At 38.0% G+C, this 18,800-nt stretch overlaps 1 protein-coding gene and 1 pseudogene across 6 annotated transcripts in view; one reads left to right on the forward strand and one right to left on the reverse strand.

The window, feature by feature from the left end:
- Window positions 1-18,800, reverse strand: part of PDS5B (PDS5 cohesin associated factor B) — a 201,005-nt gene that overhangs the window by 168,216 nt on the left and 13,989 nt on the right. The gene's annotated exons all lie outside the window — the stretch shown is intronic.
- On the forward strand, window positions 667-1,408 carry LOC103005418 (40S ribosomal protein S6-like; annotated as a pseudogene).

Genomic DNA, 18,800 nt, shown 5'->3' on the forward strand with positions numbered 1-18,800 from the left:
TGACTGTGGTAACAGATGCACGACTCTGTAAATATACTAAACCACTGAGCTGTACACTAAATTAGTGAACTGTATTGTATGTGAATTATATCCAAAAAAGGATGTTTAAAAACACCAATGAGATAAAAGCTATAATAACTCATATACCAATCCAGGCAAAGAATCAGGAGTCTGAAAGTATGTAGTAGGGATAAGGAAACCTTCCCTGAAAAATCACACTTGAGCTAAATCTTTAAAAAGATGCGCAAAGTGTGCCAACAGAACAAACATATGCAGAGGATTTCACATGAAATTAAAAGCACACGCAGATGCACAGACATGCAAGAGAATATAACAGTCCTGGATAATTTCACACAGCAGAAATCAGAAATTCTGTGGCAAAGTAACTAAAGATTCTGCTGGAGAGGGAAGCAGAGACAGATTCATCAAGAGCCCTGAACGCTCAACTTTATTTTTTCTTGCGAGCAATGTGAAGTTAACATTTTAACCAAACGAATAAAATGATCAAATGTTCTTTACATAAACTATTTTGACAGTCCCTGGAAGATGGACTGGGAAAAGGTAAGAATGGAGTTAAGAGACTGACTAGGAGGCTTCTAAACTAATTTAAGAAAAAAATGATGAGCTCTTTTTTGCAGCACCTTGGAGCTGGTCAGCTGCTTCAGGATGAAACTGAATATCTCTTTCCCAGCCACTAGATGCCAGAAACTCACTGAAGTGGACAATGAATGCAAACTTTGTACCTTTTATGAGAAGTGTATGGCCACAGAAGTTGCTGCTAATGCTCTGGGTAAAGAATGGAAGTGTTATGTGGTCGAAATCATTGGTGGGAACGACAAACAAGGTTTCCCATGAATCAGGGTGTCTCCATGGCCGTGTCCATCTGCTACTAAGGGGCAGTCCTGTTACAGACCAAGGAAGACTGGAGAAAGAAAGTGCAAATCTGTTCAGGGTTGCATTGTGGACACCAGTCCAAGTGTTTTCAACTTGGTCATTATTTAAAAAAAAAAAAAAAAGGGAGAGAAGGATATTCCTGAAGTCACTGACACTACTGCGCCTCGTCGACTCGGGACCAAAATCGCTAAAATTCGCAAACTTTTCAATCTCTCTAGAGAAGATCATGTCCACCAGTGTGTTGTGAGAAAGCCCCTAAACAAAGAGGGTAAGTAACCTAGGACCAAGGCACACAAGATTCAGTGTTTGTTATTCCACGTGTTCTGCAACACAAACATCAGCATATTGCTCTGAAGGAACAGCGTACCAAGAAAAATAAAGAAAGGCTGCAGAATATGCTAAACTTTTGGCCAAGAGAATGAAGGAGGCCAAAGAAAAATGCCAGGAAGAGACTACCAAGAGAGGGAGGCTGTCCTCTCTGAAAGCTTCTACCTCTGAGTCCAGTCAAAAATAAGATGTTCTAAGAGTAACAAATAAATAAGGTCAGATAAAAAAAAAAAAATGAGAAGAATCTGCACTAAACCAAAAGCAATAAGCATAAAGGAGAAGAGTGTGAGAGATAACAGAAATAGTAAATTTATTAACTAACTGGAGAGAGGAAAAAAAACCAATTAAGGAATGAAAATCAGGAGTGAGGTCAAACTTCAGATGTTGATTTGAGAGTAACCAACATTAAACAGAAGCCACAGAAATGAATGACATTGTGCAAGAAAAGCTCAGGAAGGAGATGGAGAAAAAAAAAAAAGACAAAGTACCGTGGAATAGTTTTTCCTCAAATTGAAATGTCCCCATATAACCAATTCACATCAGTAAAATCCATAATTACTATATTAGGAAACTAACCATAAAGATTAATACTACTTCATGAAAAAATTAGATGGCTCTAAAAAGAAAAGGGTGATTAACTTCAGCCTCATTTAGTAGTTTCAATAAGAAAGGTTTTTCTTATTTGCAACAAGAAAGGTTTTTCAGCATAGGGTAATAAGAAGAAGAAAAGGAATAACATATAGAGTACCCACCTAGCCTGTGCTCGTAGTTCTAAACAATGTATATTAATTCATTTAATCCTCACCAACAATGGTGGGAGGTAAGCAATCTCCTTTCCTAGAAAGTGAGGCACAAAGAGGTTAAGTAATGTGCCCAAGGCTGAAAGGCTAGTAAGGTCTGGGACAAGGACTCTAACAGTTCCAGAGGCCCCATGTTTTACCACTGTACTGGCTGTCAAAGGCCAGTATTAGGTTTTCAAAGCAAAAACAAAAAACCTTGGTTCAACGTTGGGTCTACCACCAACCTTGGCATATTGGTAACTTAAGCAATTCAGTCTGTCTCCTCAGCTATAAGAAGGAAATAATGACAGCATCACAGGATTATTATGAGTATTTTAGTCATGAATATAGAATACCTAATCATTGTAAGTAATAATAATAAACATTTACTGAGCACATATTGGCATATATTAAGGCACTACCACAGACACTTTACACAGTTTATTTTACCTAATCTTCAAAATTGTCTCAAAAAGAATTGTTACTCTCCTAGCCATTTTTACAGGTTAGGAAACAGATTCAAAGGGATGAATAGACTTGTGCAGCATCATGTTGTATGGTAAAATGCTTATACAATCGCCCCAATTCTCCACCCCTCCTAGTATCCATACCCCTAGCAATGTGACACTGCAGCTCCTCCCATCAAGAGGTAGAGCTCATTTTCCCACATCTTGAATCTTGTCTGGCCTCATGACTTGCCTTGAACCAACAGAACGTGGCAGAAGTGATGTTGTGCCAGTTCCAAGTGTAGACCTCGAGAGACCTTGCTTGTTTCTACTACCTCTCTAAGAATCCTGCCACCACCATGTGAAGAAGCCCAGACTTGCCTGATAAATGATGAGAGACATGTGCCTCAGTCACCCTCCATCATCCAGCAGAGAGCCAGCCAACAGCCAGAAATGTGAGAAGCCACCATAGACCAGCCAGCTTCCAGACAATCTGCCAGGTGACCACCGATGTTATGAGCTATCCTAGATGAAATCTGCCAAATCTAGCCCAGGTGATCAGAACCATCCATGTGATCTACAGATTCATGAGTAATAACGCACACTCATTTTAAGCCACTGAAATGCGGGGGGGGGGGGGGGGGGGGAGGTTGTTAAAGAGCCATAGTTAACAGAAAGTCATGGTAAGCAGAACAGCTGGAATTTAAAGCCAGGTGGTCTGACTCCAGGCTCACCCTCTTTCCAGTTTCAGAGTAGATATGACAAGCAATGCTACTGCAGTATTTTCATTTGTGAAAATGATGTCACTTATATTCACTGTTCTTTATTCTTTAAAATTAATTTATAAAAGCTCAAAATAGTAAATGTAATTCTCATTTCCTCCTTTAGGTAAACAAAAAATCCAAGAAGTATATCAGATCTAGATTCAAAACTTGGGACTCTCCTGGCGGTCCACTGGTTAAGACTCCACGCTTCCAATGCAGGGGGCGTAGGTTCGATTCCTGGTCGGGGAACTAAGATCCCACATGCCGTACGGCCAAAAAACAAACAAAAAAACACATAGATTCAAACTCAACTGCTACCAACCTACCAACCATCTGCACATTATTAAATATGGGATAATAAAAAAGAAAAAACTATACGCACGTTCTGAATATATTTACACTTTTTTCAAAATAAATATTTCATATAGGGTATCCTACTAACTCCCCAAGTACTGTGAAATATACCTGTATTAATTTGTATTAACTCATTCTCACTCTAAACAGATTTCCTTTGTTTCCCAATTCACTGACACATACAACACACCACATCACTTACCCACCCATATCCATCTATGCCCATATAGTTCCTTTGGAAGATCTTAGTTTCCACCAAGGGATGCAGAAACGATTCCATTAAACTGTAAGTTGAGAGTGCCACACAGCCACTTTGGGTTATTCGTGCCAATGAATCAACAGACAAAGAAGGGGGTTACAGAACCGACTAGGGTTCTGATCTCACAATCAAGGGGAAGTCAGGTTGCTACCACACAAGAGGGGCTAACAGAAAGTATGTCTGGAATGCAGGAGTTCCTCTGGGAGGCCACTTAGTATTTCCATGTACTGTGATTAAAGTCAGTGGAAACAATCCAGGCAGGACTGCTAATGACCCAGACCCTTAAGGAATGAAGATTTAGGTCACCCCATCAGGCAAGAAACCACAACCAGCTGAGGTATTGCCAAGAACAGAGGGACTGTGGAATGACAACAGAAGATAATTATAGACAGCAACTACAACCACATGACTAGTTGCAGAAATGAAAATTCTAATGAGTATTTCTTCCTTTTATGATATAAAAAATTTGTATATATATTAACCAACTTACTTCTTACCCCACTTTCTACATCCATCTGATAGTAGCTAATCTCATATCTCCATATTTAAGTTACAGGATATTAAGTAGAAAATGTGACATAGGTAGAAAAAAAATTAACCCACCTATGGATAAAGGGATTTTGTATCCTCTCTTAAGGAGAGCATTTGTATGTTATCAGGTGAACAAAGGATAGATGCATTATGTTCACCAAAAGTATACTTTTGTAATTGTCTTTATTTATAAGGTAAATATGATAAAAACAAGTGTGCACTGGTGCCGTGGTGACAAGTGATGGTCTGTGATGGCTTTTTACCTTAGCCGGGTTGCAACTACATTTTCCCAAACACCATTCATTCCCTGCATGGTTGTGGGTTAGGGTTGGCCTCAAAAAGAAAAAAAAAAAATCCCATGAGATTAGAAGACAAAAGTGAAGCAGCTGCCAGGTTCAGAATGTCAATCTAAGGTCAGGTGTTAACGCAGTCCTCACACAGTGTCATGGATTTTTGGGCTCATTGGCATGGGGCAGCAATTGAGCCTACAGCTCTTCCAGCTCCTGTCAGATCTCCACCTTTGCTTTTCCAAATAATACTGGGGCAGGTTTGTGTGCAGCTCCATGGTGCGGTGTGCCACACCTACTGCAGATTACCTACATCATCAAGGTTGAAGGTTACCTACATCATCAAGGTTGCAGGTGTGGAAGCAGTGAGAGCCATGAAAGTTCAAGTTTGGGCTCATAGGTTCTAACTCATTTCGAAAAGTTCCAAATATTCTTTGCAGGTTCCAGTCTAACCTTCCTCTCCCCCCGTTCATGTCCATGTTCCCTTCCCAACTACTAGCCCTGCTAACTTCAAGCCTAGAAGCAGATTCAGGTGTGTATAACTAGTTCCTACAATTGGGAAAACCAAAAAACCAATCACAACAATAATCTTACTTCTCTAATCAAACGCTAACTGACAAAGACAGAAATGTTATTTAGAGTTAGACTACTATAAAAAGGGCTAAAGGTATCCACATGCCTCTTATCTACTTCTTAAAACACTGAATTAAAGATAAAAAACTCAGGGGCTTCCCTGGTGGCACAGTGGTTAAGAATCCAACTGCCAATGCAGGAGACACGGGTTCGAGCCCTAGTCCGGGAAGATCCCACATGCTGCGGAGCGACTAAGCCCATGTGTCACAACTACTGAGCCTGCGCTCTAGAGCCTTTGAGCCACAGCTACTGAAGCCCGCGCACCTAGAGCCTATGCTCCGCAACAAGAGAAGCCACCACAATGAGAAGCCTGCACACTGCAACGAAAAGTAGCGCCCACTCGCCACAACTAGAGAAAGCCTGCGCACAGCAATGAAGACCCACTACAGCCAAAAATAAATAAGTTTATACAAGAAAAAAAGATAAAAAGTCAAACAGCACATATTGGGGTTATAATATACCTCATTTACCTTCCATCAGCAAAAATACTTAAGGATTTACCTAAAGTATGTTAGGTTTGAACGCACTTACTTTCTAAATTTATTTATTTTTATTTATTTATTTTTGGCTGCATTGGGTCTTCGTTACTGTGCCCGGGCTTTCTCTGGTTGCGGTGAGTGGGGGCTACGTTGCGGTGTGCAGGCTTCTCGTTGCGGTGGCTTCTCATATTGCAGAGCAGGGGCTCTAGGCGCACGGGCTTCAGTACTTGTGGCACGTGGGCTAAGTAGTTGTGGCTCGCAGGCTCTAGAGCACAGGCTCAGTAGTTGTGGCACACGGCCTTAGTTGCTCCACGGCATGCGGGATCTTCCTGGACCAGGGCTCGAACCCATGTCCCCTGCACTGGCAGGTGGATTCTTAACCACTGCGACACCAGGGAAGCCCTGCACTTACTTTCTACAGAAGCCAGTACAAATTTTAAAATCTATCTCTTACTAAATTATATTTACATTAAGACAACAAAATAACCTTGTTTAATTTCAAGAGAACAATTAAAGATCACATCTTAAAATATGTATTTAGACGTTATTAATGTTAACCTTAGACTTATGCTAAATGCACAAGACAATCAATTTATTAGATGTATGTGCCATCTTTAGAATCAACGCATCCAGTTCCCTCTTGGACACACTTTCTTTTTAAATATATTTTGCTTAAAAGTCAGAGCCATAAAGTCAAATTTCTGTAGAATGATTCTAAAAGGTCCTCTGGACCAGAGCTCATCCTAGCTAACCATTTAAACATAAACAGATGTCCAATAGCCCTATCATGAAAATGAATTTTGAGACAGAAGCAGCTGAGACAAACATTTACATTTTACTACTTTTTTCCACAGAGTAGAAATATCAAGAAAAGTAAAAGTCAAAGACAGGTGAAAAACAACATTTTCTTCCAGTATTATCTGGTTGCATGTGTCTCACTGCTATCTATCAGAGGCTGGCGCTAATAAAGGGGAAAAGAAACGGCAGTAGAAACATGGCCATCCCTTTCACCAGTCTTTATAAGCATTCTTTAACGCTAAGCTTTTCATTAAACAATTACGTATTTAAATCAAATACACGTAATTGAATTAACAGTGAGTTTCTGGGGCCCTGAACCGAGATGGTGGAGCAGAAGGACGTGCTCTCACTCCCTCTTGTGAGAACACCAGAATCACAACTAACTGCTGGACAATCATCAACAGGAAGACACTGGAACTCATCAAAAAAGATACCCCACGTCCAAATACAAAGGAGAAGCCACAATAAGACGGTAGGAGGGGCACACAGTAAAATCAAATCCCATAACTGGTGGGTGGGTGACTCATAGACTGCAGAACACTTATACCACAGAAGTCCACCCACTGGAGTGAAGGTTCTGAGCCCCACGACAAGCTTCCCAACCTGGGGGTCTGGCAACGGGAGGAGGAATTCCTAGAGAATCAGACTTTGAAGGCTAGTGGGATTTGACTGCAGGACTTTGACAGGACTGGGGGAAACAGAGACTCCACTCTTGGAGGGCACACACAAAGTACTGTGCACATCAGGACCAAGGGGAAGGAGCAGTGACCCCAGGGGAGACTGAACCAGACGTACCTGCTAGTGTTGGAGGGTCTCCTACAGAGGTGGGGGGGTGGCTGTGGTTGACCGTGGGGACAAGGACACTGTCAGCAGAAGTTCTGGGAAGTACTCCTTGGCGTGAGCCCTCCCAGGGTCTGCCATTAGCCCCACCTAAGAGCCCAGGTAGGCTGCACTGTTGGGTTGCCTCAGGCAAAACAACCAACAGGGAGGAAACCCAGCCACACCCATCAGCTGCCCAAGAGGATTAAAGTTTACTGAGCTCTGCCCACCAGAGCAACAGTCAGCTCTACCCACCACCAGTCCCTCCCATCAGGAAACTTGCACAAGCCTCTTAGATAGCCTCATCCACCAGAAAACAGACAGCAGAAGCAAGAAGAACTACAATCCTGTAGCCTGTGGAACAAAAACCACATTCACAGAAAAACAGACAAGATGAAAAGGCAGAGGACTATGTACCAGATGAAAGAACAAGATAAAACCCCAGGAAAACAACTAAATGAACTAGAGATAGGCAACCTTCCAGAAAAAGAATTCAGAATAATGATAGTGAAGATGATCCAGGACTTCGGAAAAAGAATGGAGACAAAGATCGAGAAGGTGCAAGAAATGTTTAACAAAGACCTAGAAGAATTAAAGAACAAGCAAACAGAGATGAACAATACAATAACTGAAATGAAAACTACACTAGAAGGAATCAATAGCAGAATAACTGAGGCAGAAAAATGGATAAGTGACCTGGAGGACAGAATGGTGGAATTCACTGCTGCAGAACAGAATAAAGAAAAAAGAATGAAAAGGAAGGAAGACAGCCTAAGAGACCTCTGGGACAACATTAAACACAACAACATTCACATTATAGGGGTCCCAGAAGGAGAAGAGAGAGAGTAAGGACCAGAGAAAGTATTTGAAGAGATTATAGTCAAAAACTTCCCTAACGTGGGAAAGGAAATAGCCACCCAAGTCCAGGAAGTGCAGCGAGTCCCATACAGGATAAACCCAAGGAGAAACACGCCGAGACACGTAGTAATCAAATTGGCAAAAATCAAGACAAAGAAAAATTATTGAAAGCAGCAAGGGAAAAACGACAACTAACATACAAGGGAACTCCCATAAGGTTAACAGCTGATTTCTCAGCAGAAACTCTACAAGCCAGAAGGGAGTGGCATGATATATTTAAAGTGATAAAAGGGAAGAACTTACAATTAAGATAACTCTACCCAGCAAGGATCTCATTCAGATTCGATGGAGAAATCAAAAGCTTTACAAGCAAAAGCTACGAGAATTCAGCACCACCAAACCAGCTCTACAGCAAATGCTAAAGGAACTTCTCTAAGTGGGAAACATAAGACAAGAAAAGGACCTACAAATACAAACCCAAAACAATTAAGAAAATGGTCATAGGAACATACATATCGATAATGACCTTAAACGTGAATGGATTAAATGTTCCAACGAAAAGTCACAGGCTTGCTGAATGGATACAAAAACAAGACCCATAGATATGCTGTCTACAAGAGACCCACTTCAGACCTAGGGACACATACAGACTGAAAGTGAGGGGATGGAAAAAGATAGTCCATGCAAATGGAAATCAAAAGAAAGCTGGAGTAGCAATACTCATATCAGATAAAATAGACTTTAAAATAAAGAATGTTACAAGAGACAAGGAAGAACACTACATAATGATCAAGGGATCAATCCAAGAAGAAGATATAACAATTATAAATATATATGCACCCAACATAGCAGCACCTCAATACATAAAACAACTGCTAACAGCTACAAAAGAGGAAATCGACAATAACACAGTAATAGTGGGGGACTTTAACACCTCACTTACACCAATGGACAGATCATCCAAAATGAAAATAAATAAGGAAACAGAAGCTTTAAATGACACAATAGACCAGACAGATTTAACTGTTATTTATAGAACATTCCATCCAAAAACAGCAGATTACACTTTTTTCTCAAGGGTGCACGGAACATTCTCCAGGATAGATCACATCTTGGCTCACAAATCAAGCCTCAGTAAATCTAAGAAAATTGAAATCATATCAAGCATCTTTTCTGACCACAACGCTATGAGATTAGAAATGAATTCCAGGGGAAAAAATGCAAAAAACACAAACACATGGAGGCTAAACAATACGTTACTGAGTAACCAAGAGATCACTGAAGAAATCAAAGAGGAAATCAAAAAATACCTACAGACAAATGACAATGAAAACACGACGATCCAAAACCTATGGGATGCAGCAAAAGCAGTTCTAGGAGGGAAGTTTATAGCTATACAAGCCTACCTCAAGAAACAAAAAAAAAATCTCAAATAAACAATCTAATCTTATACCTAAAGGAACTAGAGAAAGAAGAACAAACAAAACCCAAAGTTAGTAGAAGAAAAAAAATCATAAAGACCAGAGCAGAAATAAATGAAATAGAAACAAATAAAACAATAGCAAAGATCAATAAAACTAAAAGCTGGTTCTTTGAGAAGATACACAAAATAGATAAACCATTAGCCAGACTCATCAAGAAGAAGAGGGAGAGGACTCAAATCAATAAAGATAGAAATGAAAAAGGAGAAGTTACAACAGACACCACAGAAATACAAAGCATCCTAAGAGACTACTACAAGCAACTCTATGCCAATAAAATGGACAACCTAGAAAAAATGGACAAATTCTTAGAAAGGTATAACCTTCCAAGACTGAACCAGAAAGAAATAGAAAATATGAACAGACCAATCACAAGTAATAAAAGTGAAACTGTGATTTAAAATCTTCCAACAAACAGAAGTCCAGGAACAGATGGCTTCACAGGTGAATTCTATCAAACATTTAGAGAAGAGCTAACACCCATCCTTCTCAAACTCTTCCAAAAATTGCGGAGGAAGGAACACTCCCAAACTCATTCTATGAGGCCACCATCACCCTGATACCAAAACCAAAGATACTACAAAAAAAGAAAATTACAGACCAATATCACTAATGAATATAGATGCAAAAATCCTCAACAAAATACCAGTAAACAGAATCCAATAACACATTAAAAGGATCATGCACCATGATCAAGTGGGATTTATCCCAGGGATGCAAGGATTCTTCAATATACGCAAATCAATCAATGTGATACACCAGAGTAACAAACCGAAGAATAAAAACCATATGATCTCAATAGATGCAAAAAAAGCTTTTTACAAAATTCAACACCCATTTATGATTAAAAACTCTACAGAAAGTGGGCATAGAGGGAACCTACCTCAACATAATCAAGGCCATATATGACAAACCCACAGCAAGCATCATTCTCAATGGTGAAAAACTGAAAGCATTTCCTCTAAGATCAGGAACAAGACAAGGATGTCCACTCTCACCACTATTATTCAACATAGTTTGGAAGTCCTACCCACGGCAATCAGAGAAGAAAAAGAAATAAAAGGAATACAAATTGGGAAAGAAGTGAAACTGTCACTGTTTGCAGATGACATGACACTACACATAGAGAATCCTAAAGAAGCCACCAGAAAACTACTAGAGTTAATCAATGAATTTGGTAAAGTTGCAGGATACAAAATTAATGCACAGAAATCTCTTGCATTCCTATACACTAATGATGAAAAATCTGAAAGAGAAACTAAGGAAACACTCCCATTTACCACTGCAACAAAAAGAATAAAATACCGAGGAATAAACCTACCTAAGGAGACAAAAGACCTGTATGCAGCAAACTATAAGACACTGATGAAAAAAATTAAAGATGATACCAACAGATGGAGAAATGTACCATGTTCTTGGATTGGAAGAATCAATATTGTGAAAATAACTACACTACCCAAAGCAATCTACAGATTCAATGCAATCCCTATCAAATTACCAATGGCATTTTTTACAGAACTAGAACAAAAAACCTCAAAATTTGAATGGAGAAACAAAAGACCCCGAATAGCCAAAGCAGTCTTGAGGGAAAAAAAACGGAGCTGGAGAAATCAGACTCCCTGACTTCAGACTACACTACAAAGCTACAGTAATCAAGACAATATGGTACTGGCACAAAAACAAAAACATAGATCAATGGACCAAGATAGAAAGCCCAGAGATAAACCCACACACATATGGTCAACTAATCTATGACAAAGGAGGCAAGGATATACAATGGAGAAAAGACAGTCTCTTCAATAACTGGTGCTGGGAAAACTGGACAGCTACATGTAAAAGAATGAAATTAGAACACTCACTAACACCATACACAAAAATAAACTCAAAATGGATTCAAGACCTAAATGTAAGACCGGACACTCTAAAACTCTTAGACAAAAACATAGGAAGAACACTCTTTGACATACATCACAGCAAGATCTTTTTTGATCCACCTCCTAGCGTAATGGAAATAAAAACAAAAATAAACAAATGGGACCTAATGAAACTTCAAGGCTTTTGCACAGCAAAGGAAACCATAATCAAGACGAAAAGACAACCCTCAGAATGGGAGAAAATATTTGCAAACGAATCAATGGACAAAGGATTAATCTCCAAAATATATAAACAGCTCATGCAGGTCAATATTAAAGAAACAAACAACCCAATCCAAAAATGGGCAGAAGACCTAAATAGACATTTTCCAAAGAAGACATACAGATGGCCAAGAAGCATGTGAAAAGCTGCTCAACATCACTAATTATTAGAGAAATGCAAATCAAAACTACAATGAGGTATCACCTCACACCAGTTAGAATGGGCATCATCAGAAAATCTACAAACAACAAATGCTGGAGAGGGTGTGGAGAAAAGGGAACCCTCTTGCACTGTTGGTGGGAATGTAAATTGATACAGCCACTATGGAGAACAGTATGGAGGTTCCTTAAAAAACTAAAAAGAGAATTACCATATGATCCAGCAATCCCACTACTGGGCATATATCCAGAGAAAACCATAATTCAAAAAGACACATGCACTCCAATGTTCACTGCAGCACTGTTTACAATAGCCAGGTCATGGAAGCAACCTAAATGCCCATCGAAAGGCGAATGGATAAAGAAAATGTACATATATACAATGGAATATTGCTCAGCCATAAAAAGGAACGAAATTGGGTCATTTATTGAGACGTGGATGGATTTAGGGACTGTCATACAGAGTGAAGTTAAATCAGAAAGAGAAAAACAAATATTGTATATTAACGCATATATGTGGAACCTAGAAAAATGGTATAGATGAACCAGTTTGCAGGGCAGAAACTGAGACACAGATGTAGAGAACAAATGTATGGACACCAAGGGGGGAAAGCCGCAGGGGGGTAGTGGTGGTGGTGTGATGAATTGGGAGACTGGGATTAACATGTATACACTGATGTGTACAAAACTGATGCCTAACAAGAAACTGCTGTATAAAAAATTTTTTTAAATAAAATTCAAAAATTTAAAAAAAGAAAATAGTGAGTTTCTGTCTTATTCTAAAAATGTGTAAGCCTGACACAAGGTGTGTGTTAAGTCAGCAACTGTACTTAAAGGGCCAGTTTGAAATGAATGAAAATCAGTCTGAAGAGTTCTAATAATGGTGTAGTAATTTCTGGCAACTCATTAAATTAATGCTTCCACATATAGCAATTATAAAAAACAAATAAAACCTGTGGATAAAACACTTTTAAGAATGACTTGAAAGCAGAAGAAACCATCAAGAGCAGGAAGAAATTGGAAATTTGACGACTGAAAGAAGGGAAGTACACTGGAAGAGGTTCAAATTTACACAGCTTTTCCCCCTGAGGGCACTCCTAGTCTGCAATAGCACGGGGCTACTAGAACTCAAGCAAAAAGCCGCAGTTTTATTAAGTCGATGGCCACAAAGTGGCTAGAAATACAGAGGGCAAATTCAGGAAAGGAGTGAGTCACAGCAGCAGAAGCCTCAAAAACTAATATAAACTCCTTCAAATTCTTCACTGAGCCCTGAGGTAGTATGCTCAGGGAAGATTTCAAGGAGCTCAGTGGAAAACAACAACTGGAAATCTACAAGAACTCAGCAGCAATCTCAGCTGCTGCCCACTGCAGAGGAGACATGAGCCTGTCCAAGTTACAAGGGCTTAAAAAACACCTCAAGCTTTCTACAGACCCATCTTAAAGTATAAGACCAAGCCTCCACAAGTTCAAGGTGATCAAGCAGTTATTTAACTATACTTATCAGAAGAAGATAAAGAGAAGTGAGAGATATATCACCCACAATGTCCACTCTACAATTAAAATTTTCTAGACATGAAAAGCAGCAGGGAAATGTAACCTACTGTCAAGGATGGAAAAAAAACAATAAACGGAAAAAAACAATGAAATAATTCAAAGGAAGAAATTAACAAGCAAAGACTTTAAAGAAGCTACTATAAATTTGTTCAAGGACTTAATGGGAAACATGGTCACAATGGGGAATCTCAGCAGATAAATGGAAAATAGTTAAAAGATGAAATACCAGAACTGAAGAGTATGTTATTTCAAAGTGAGCTTAGAGATATCTGTACCACCATGTTCACTGCAGCATTACTCACAATAGCCAAGACATGGAAACAACCTAAATATCCATCAATGGATGAATGAATAAACAAGATATGATGTACATATTCAAGAAAATATTGGCCACAAGAAAGAAGAAGATACTGTCATTTGCAACAACATGGATGAACCTTGAGGACATTATGTAAGTGAAATAAATCAGAGAAAGATAAATGCTGTATGATCTCACTTATATGTGGAATCTAAAAAGCTGAACTCACATAAACAGAGAGTGGACAAGGGCTGACGGGGGTGGGGGGAATGGAGAGATTTTTGTTAAAGAGCATAAACTTTCAGTTATAAGATAAATTAAGTTCTGGGACTCTAATGTACAGCATGGTAACTATAGTTAACAAGACTGTATTGTGTACTTAAAAGCTGCTAGGAGAGTAAATCTTAAATATTCTCACCACACACACAAAGTAATGTCAACTGTGTGAGATGACAGATGTGTTAACCCACCTTATTGTGGTAATCATTTAACGATATATACATGTATCAAATCATCACACTATACACCTTAAACTTATACAATGTTGCTTATCAATTATATCTCAGTGTAACTGGAAAATAAGTAAATAAATAAATGGGGGGTGGGGAATGGGCTTGACAGCATATTAGAAGCAAAATAAAAAAGAATCAGTGACCTTGAAGACAAATCAGTAGAAATTATTCAATCTGAAGAACTGAGGGCAAAAGATTGAGAAAAAAAATTAAAAATAACAGAAACTCACAGACCTATATTACATTTTTAAGCAAAAGAACAAGAATCTCAGAAGGAAAAGAGAGAATGGGGCAGAAAAAGCATTTTAAAAAATGGCTAAAAATTGGTGAAAAAACCAATCTGCAAATTCAATGAGCTCAACAAACTCTAAGCAGAATAACCAAAAAAAAAAAAAGAACACATCAAATTGTTGAAAATTAAAGACACAATGGAGACTAGAAGACAATTAAGAAGAATCTTTAAGTCAACCAGAATCTATATCCAGCAAAAATATTCTTGAAAAATAAGAGTAAGCGTATATATATATAAATATATACGCTTACTCTTTATCTGGGGGTGTGTGTGTGTGTACACGTACACACGTAAGCTGAAGACTTTAATCACTAGACCTGGACATTACGCAATGTTAAAGGAAATTCAAGTTGAAGGGAAATGACATCAGACGAAACTTACATCTACACAAATATAGAAAATCCGAAACAACTATGTAGTTATATACAAAACACTCTCTTGTTTCTCTCTATAAATTCTTTAAAAGGCAACTGACTATTTAAAGCAAAAACAGCATTGTGCTGAAGCAAAAATTAACACAGCAATAGCAAAAAGATTAAATGTAATTATGCTTTTTAAGGTTCTTTCATTTTACATCAAGTGGCATAATATTAATGCTAAGTGAACTGTAAAAGTTAATCATGAATACTGTAATCCCTAGAGCAGCCACTTATACAAAGCAGTACAGTTTAAAAAGCCCATTAAAGATCTAAAATATTTTTTAAAATTTGACCAACATAAAAGAAGGCAATAAGAGAGGAGACAAACTGACAAAATAGAGCAAAATGGGAGAATTAAACTTATCCGTATAAATAACATTAAATGTAAAGTTACCAAATCCTCCACTCAGAGACAGAGTTTATTAGATATGTTTACTATTAAAAGAAGAGACAGAGGAAGGAAGGGAAGAAGGAGGGAAGGAAACCCATTAAATACATGCTGTCTATAAGAGACACACTTTAAAAACAGACACAGGACTTCCCTGGTGGTGCAGTGGTTGGGAATCTGCCTGCCAATGAAGGCGACATGGGTTTGAGCCCTGGTCCGGGAAGATCCCACATGCCGCAGAGCAACTGGGCCCATGTGCCACAACTACTGAGCCTGCGCTCTAGAGCCCGTGAGCCACAACTACTGAGCCCGCGTGCCACAACTACTGAAGCCTGCGCTCCTAGAGCCTGTGCTCCACAAGAGAAGCCACTGCAATGAGAGGCCCGCGCACTGCAATGAAGAGTAGCCCCCACTCGCCGCAACTAGAGAAAGCCTGTGCGCAGCAACAAAGACCCAACACAGCCAAAAATAAATAAATAAAAATTAAAAAAAAAAGACACAGGTTAAACATATAATAAAAAATTATACACCATAAATATAAATAGTAAACATAAGAGAACTGGTATAAGTTAACTAATGTCAGAAAAAATTAATTTCAGTAAGAGAATTATCAAAGGTTAAAAAGGTCAATTCATCCAGAAGGCATAACAATCCTAAATGAGAATGCATCTAATATCAGAGCTTGAGGGGAAAACTACATGGAGGAAATACATGAAGCAAAAGCTGAAAAAGTTACAGGAAGAAATGAACAAATGCACAGGTATATTTGGAAATTTTAGAACCCCTCTCTCAGCAACTGAAATGGATAAAAAGCAACCCACAGGCATATAAATCAGGGGTCAGCAAACTGCAGGACCTCTGCCCATCTTTGTAAATGAAGTTTTATTATAACACTGCCATGCCCATTCATTTACATATTGCCATGACTGCTTTTTGCACTACAAGGGCAAAGTAGTTAAAACAGAAACAGTATAATTCACAAAACCTGAACTATTGTCTATACAGCCCTTTGCAGGACATTTTCTGACTTCAGATATAGCTGATTTAAAGAACACTATTAACCAACTTAATTGTATTAGACTATATACCACACCATACAATATGCCTCACATTTCAAAAGACAGAAATCTTACAGAGTATATTCTGTGACTATAACAGAATTACATAAAAAATCAATTTCAATAAGCTATCCAGGAAAACCCAAAATATTTGAAAATTAAGCAACACACTTCTAAAAAAATCCATGAGTCAAAGAAGAAATCACAGAGAAAATTAGAAAATATTTTGAACTGAAAATGAAAATACAACATACAAAAATGTGGGGGAAATTATAACTTTAAGTGCTTATATTTAAAAACAAAGTCTTAAATTTAAATATCTAAATTCCCTAATTAAATACCTAAATTTCCAGCTTAAGAAGTCAGAGGATAAAAAGAACAAATTAAACCAAGTGAAAATAAGAGTGAAGGAAGTTATCAAGATAAGCATAAAATCAATTAAATTATTGAAACCAAAAGTTGTGGAAAGAAAATTGCTAAACCTCTAGCAAGAATGACCAAGGAAAGAAGAGTGTAAAGAGGGGTCACTACAGATCCTACAGACGTTAAAAGGATCACAAGGGAAAATTACAGTCTTTCTGCCAAAAGACTTGATAACTTAAATGAGACAGATATACTGCTTGGGGGAAAAAAGACAAAACAGAAAATCCATATAACCATATATTTACCAAAGAAACAAAACCTGTTACCAAAAATCTTCCCGCATGCACAAAAAAACCTCCATGCCTAGATGGTTACCAAACATTAAAGAAATTATATCAATCATATACAAACTACTTCTGGAAACAGAAGAGGAAACACTTCCAGGTTTCAGAAGGCTAGTCTAACCATGCTATTAGAAGGCATTACAAGAAATGGCAATCATAGACCAATATTCCTCCTGAACACAGACACTTAAATCCTCAACAAAATATTAGCTGACCAAATTCAGAAACAGATAAAAGGATAATACATCATGACCAAATGAGATTAACCCAGGAATGCAAAATTGGTTTAACTTCCAAAAATCAATAAATATAATTCACCATAATAACAGAATAAAGCGTAAAAGCCATAGTCATCTCAATAAATACAAAAAGGGGGGGACATCTAACAAAATTCAACACCCATCCATAATTTAAAAATTAAAATCTCACTAAACTGGGAATAGACGGGAACACGCTCCATCTGATTTCTTTGAATCTACAAAAAAACCACTGCTGACATTCTACTTAACGTTAAAAGACAATGTTTTCCCCTTAAGATGCGGAATAAAACAAGAATGTCCATTCCTACCATCTCTTCACCATTAAATTGAAAATGCTAGACAGTGTAATAAAGTAACACAAAGAAATAAAAGCTTATAAAGATGGGAGAAAAAAGAATAAAACTTTTATTCACAGATATGATTGTTTATGTAGAGAAAATCCTGAAGAATCTACAAAAAAACTATTGGAACTAAATGAATTTCAGCAAGGTCAAAGAATACACACACAATTTTTAAGACAACTACTGTATTTGGATATACTATCAGAAAAAAATCAAAAAATAAATTTAGAAAATAGCATCAAAAAGAAAAATCTTTAGGAATAAATTTAACTGCAAGATCTCTATGGAGAACATTAAAATGTTACTTTACATTGTATGTACATATGTTAATATGTTAACAAAATCATATTACATAATTGACATAGTAACATATGGAAAAACCTTTTTCATTGGGCTGACGTAAAGATCTTGCATAGATATGTAGATACATAAATATAAATTTGTTTACAGTATGTATCAAAAAAAGACCTAAATAAAAGAAGAGGTAAACAACTGTACTAATAATCTACTGCTGTGTAATAAACTACTCCAAAACTTCAGCAGTTGAAAATAACATTTATTTTCTCACACAGTTTCTAAGGGTCAGGAATCCAGCAGCAGCTTAGCTGGTGGACCTGGCTCAAGGGTCTCTCATGAGGTTGCAAACTGTAGTTAGGTCTACACTCAACTGAAGGCCAGAGGATCTGCTTCCAAGTTCACTCAAGGCTACTGGCAGAAGGCCTCAAATCTTTGTCATGTGGATGTCAGGAGACAATATTCCATTGGTCTCTTGCGTTTCTGCACATCTTGCAACTGAGGATCTCACTGCCCTTTGTTCCAGACTAACTTCCCAAAGGTGTTTATAAAGTGAACAGATGTGGAAGATAAAGTCTCCTCCAGAGCAAAGAACAGGTATGCTTACTGCCCATTAAAAAACATCCAGGTTCCCTATGTTCGGAATTCCTCTCTTGTAATGCAAGCACTGCATG

This window comes from Balaenoptera acutorostrata, chromosome 18 (assembly GCF_949987535.1).
Source record: "Balaenoptera acutorostrata chromosome 18, mBalAcu1.1, whole genome shotgun sequence".
Lineage (NCBI taxonomy): Eukaryota > Metazoa > Chordata > Mammalia > Artiodactyla > Balaenopteridae > Balaenoptera > Balaenoptera acutorostrata.